Below are 3980 nucleotides of genomic sequence, written 5' to 3'. Positions count from 1 at the left end.
CCCGCCCGCTGCTCCCCTCAGCAGTGTATTTCTTAGATCTGCCTGTTCTGCTCCCCACTCTGTCTCTGGTGAAGCCTCTCGCCACCCCTGAGCCTCTAGTCTGTACCCCAGTTCTGTATGAACAAATAAGTAAATCTTAAAAAAAAAATAAATAAAGTCTTTTCAAATTCAGTTCCTGTCACCTGGTTGGCTGTGACTTTCACATGTCAGCTCTTGATGGGGTTGGGGGTTTCATCTTCTGGATAATGCCAGTACTTCTCAGGAGTGACACTCCATGACCTTGATGTTACTCCTATTAACAAACGGTAGCTGTGATGGTGATGTTATATAACCAGGCAGACCATCAGCTGGTGGATTCTCACTGGGCAAAGGAACACTCACACTTTCACTCATCTGCTGTCTTTTAACAGATGGGAAACTGAAACTCAGAAAAGTGAGATGACTTTCCTAAGGTCACTGACAAGAGGAAGTAATACAGCCAGGTGTCTCAAGCCTCCAGACTTAAGAGACTCCAAAGCCCCAGAGCTTAGCCCACCTTCATTTCCTCTCTCCTTAAACCTTGTGGTGCCTTCAGTGTGTAAGAGACTGTGTTAATTGCTTTACATTCACAATCTTAGTTCATTCTCACAACTCCGTGAGGTAGGTACTGTTTCCTTCATAGAAAGGAAACAGTCATGTCAGAGCACTTGCTTTCTGTCACCGGCCTTTCTCACCGGCCTCCTGAATGATAAAACCAGAATGGAGGTACAGAGCTGTGGATACGACGGGCGCCCAGGAGGCGCCACCCAGGAGGCACCCTAGAAATTCTTGCCTATTATACCCAGAAGCAGCTATGAGGACTTTCACAGCCAGTGTTTTGCAGTAAGTTACTGGGGGTTACAGAGTTAGGAAACCACCTAGCTGTCCACCAATAAGCAAATGGAGAAATAAAACATGGAGCAGCAAGTGTCTGACAGCGGAAAGGGGGGTTACAGGGACCTACCGGGTTGAATCTGAAAAATACAATGTTAAGTCAAAAAAAAAAAAAAAAAACTAAGTTGCAAAATGAGACCTACAGCATGAAACCACTTATGTAAAACTTTAAGATGGGCAGAACAATACTGTATTTTGTAGGTATCATCACTGGCAGTAAATGGGCGAAGATATGGGTAGATAGGATCACTACCAACTCGAGGATGGTGTTACCTTTGAGGAATGAAGAAAACAGGATCAAGCAAGCTACAGGGTCTCAGTTCTTTTTGGAATGTGAAACTGAAACAGAAAGGTCAACTGTTGACATTTTGACATATTGAAAAATGTGTACACCAGGATTTGTTAGTGTGGTTTCTCACATGGTTTTATATATGTTTGGAATTTTTCCTAATAAAATATCTTATATCCACAATAATAAAGACACTTTCAGTTCAACCTGCCTTTCAAAGCCACTCGGCTGGGAGGGAACCTTGTGGCTGATATGGTGTTCCTCAGGCATCGTCCCTCTTGGAGGCCTGGTTTACCTCTACAACTATGACACTGTCAAGGCAGCCCAAGAACTTTGACAGATGAAGAGTCCTCACGTTCCACCCTTGCTAACTAGTCTCCTATTAAGAACTCCCACTGCATTTGCTGACACCCAACCCATACACCCACGACAACATTCCTTGGTGCTCCTCCTCCAAACCAGTGACAACCAGACCAAAGAGCACCTAAACCACTGACAATGAAACCAATGACAGCCAAGCGAATGGTAACCAAACCAAACCACCCAACCACTGATAGTCAGGCCAATGACAACAAAACCAATGATAGCCGAACCAATGACAACCCACACCATTGACAACCAAATTAATGACAGCCAAGCCAATGATAACCCAAACCAATGACAGCCAAGCCAATGACAACCCACACCACTGACAGCCAGACCAATGACAACCCAAACCATTGACAACCAAACCAATGACTGCCAAGCCAATGATAACCCAAACCAATGACAGCCAAGCCAATGACAACCCATACCACTGACAGCCAGGCCAATGACAACCCAACCCATTGACAACCAAACCAATGACAGTCAAGCCAATGACAACCCAAACCATTGACAACCCACACCATTGACAACCAAATCAATGGCAGCCAAGTCAATAACAATGAAACCAGTGACAGCCAAGCCAATGGCAACCAAACCAAACCACCCAACCAGTGACAGCCAAACCAGTGACAACCCAAACCCATGACAACCAAACCAACAAAAAGACCCTAGTCTTCTGCCACCAACAGATCCCTCCCATCCTTCACATAACCTGAAGAATTCTGTTCTTCAGTGTCATGTATAGCAACTTACCCCTTTCCCATCTACCCTCCTACCAGACTCCCATCACTCTATGGGATCAGGAGCCAGAAAGACTAACTCTGACTCCTCAAGTTTGCTCCAATGAGATTATTCAGTCAGCAGCAGAGGCAAGCTGAGTGTATTGAAAGACCACAGTCTCAGTCACTGTTTAACTTAAAAAACTGTGTCCCAGGAGCCTCCCTGGTGGCCTAGGGGGTTAAGTCTCAGCAGTCTCAGTGCTATTCCCAATCAGGTAGCTGACCCACATGGAGCAGCAGACCTCTCCTATCTCCTCCACTTCTCCCCTCGCAGTGCATTTCGATTGATCTGCCTGTTTTGCTCCCCACTCTGTCTCTGGGGAGTCATCTCACCCCCGGCATCTCTGGCCGATACCTCAGATCTTCTATGCAAAAATTAATTTTTTTTTGAAATTGTGTTCCACAGCCAGACCCTTTCATTACTTCATATACATCAATTCATTTGCATCATGTTGCAAATGTATTTTTGTCTAGTGTAAACCTTTAAAACAATGCACAAACATCATCTTAAAAACTGCACCACTTCCGCAGCTTTACTGAGGCACAATTAACAAATACAAATTGTACATATTTATAAATAGACACTGCAATGAACCACAAACAAACTTATCAACATACCATCACTTCATAGTTATCTGCTGTGGTGGTGATAAGATTTAGACTCTTAGCAAATTTCAAGTGTATGTAACACAATATTTTGAACTCTATCACTGTCCTGTACAGTGGATCACTGGCAGTTATTCAGCTTTGGCAGTTATTCAGCTTGCATCACTCAAACTTTAAATTCTTCAATCAGCTCCCTAGCCCCTGGCAATTACCATTTAACTCTCTGCTTCTATGAGCAGCATCACTTGTATAGATTCCATATATAAGAGACACCATGCAGTATTTAGTTGCGTTTTAAAAAAAATATTCATTTATGAATACAGAACTGGGGTATAGGTCAGAGGTGTGTGTGTGTTGGAGGGGGTGGTGGTGGTGGTGGTGGTGAGAGGACTCACCAGAGACAGAATGTGGAGCAGAACATTCTGCAGACTGACAAAGCACACTGCTGAGGAGAGCAGTGGGGGTTATCAGAAGAAGTAGGCTGTGCCCTGTGGGTCACCTCCCTGGCCAGGGATCAAACTCGTGCTGCCGTAGCTGCGATAGCTTCATAGTGCTATGCTTTAATCAGTTGCACCACTAGGGTGGGTCCAGTATTTAGTTTTTAAGATCATTTTTAAAGAGGCTATTATCAGAAAACAGTTCAACAACTGAAACTTGTAATAACTTTTTGTTTGGCCATTGATTAATTTCTCAGTCAGCTCTAAGAAACCTCCCAAGGTCTCTGCTGACTTCAGAGAAATTCTTATGGCAAAGACCCTGCTAAAGAAGAAACCCTATTCCCTTTGAGGCCTGAACTTAACAGTTCTTACTCTCCTCAGTACAGAAGTCAGTTTCCAGATCCCACTTGGCTACAAATGCCAAAGTTACTTCCATCCCCCTCGCCTTCTGTTTCCCCAGTCCGTGGCACAAACCCTAGGAGCTCTGAGCTACAAGATCTGGGACCGTTGTTCCCTGTCCGGAAGGACATCCTAACCCTTGACAGTTGCACCGGAAAAGCTTCCCTTTTTTTCCCACGCACTTCCGCTTGG

The sequence above is a fragment of the Condylura cristata genome, unplaced genomic scaffold (genome assembly GCF_000260355.1).
Source record: "Condylura cristata isolate star-nosed mole 26May11 unplaced genomic scaffold, ConCri1.0 scaffold00028, whole genome shotgun sequence".
In the NCBI taxonomy this organism is placed as follows: Eukaryota; Metazoa; Chordata; class Mammalia; order Eulipotyphla; family Talpidae; genus Condylura; species Condylura cristata.
Note: the sequence above shows the minus strand (reverse complement) of the source record.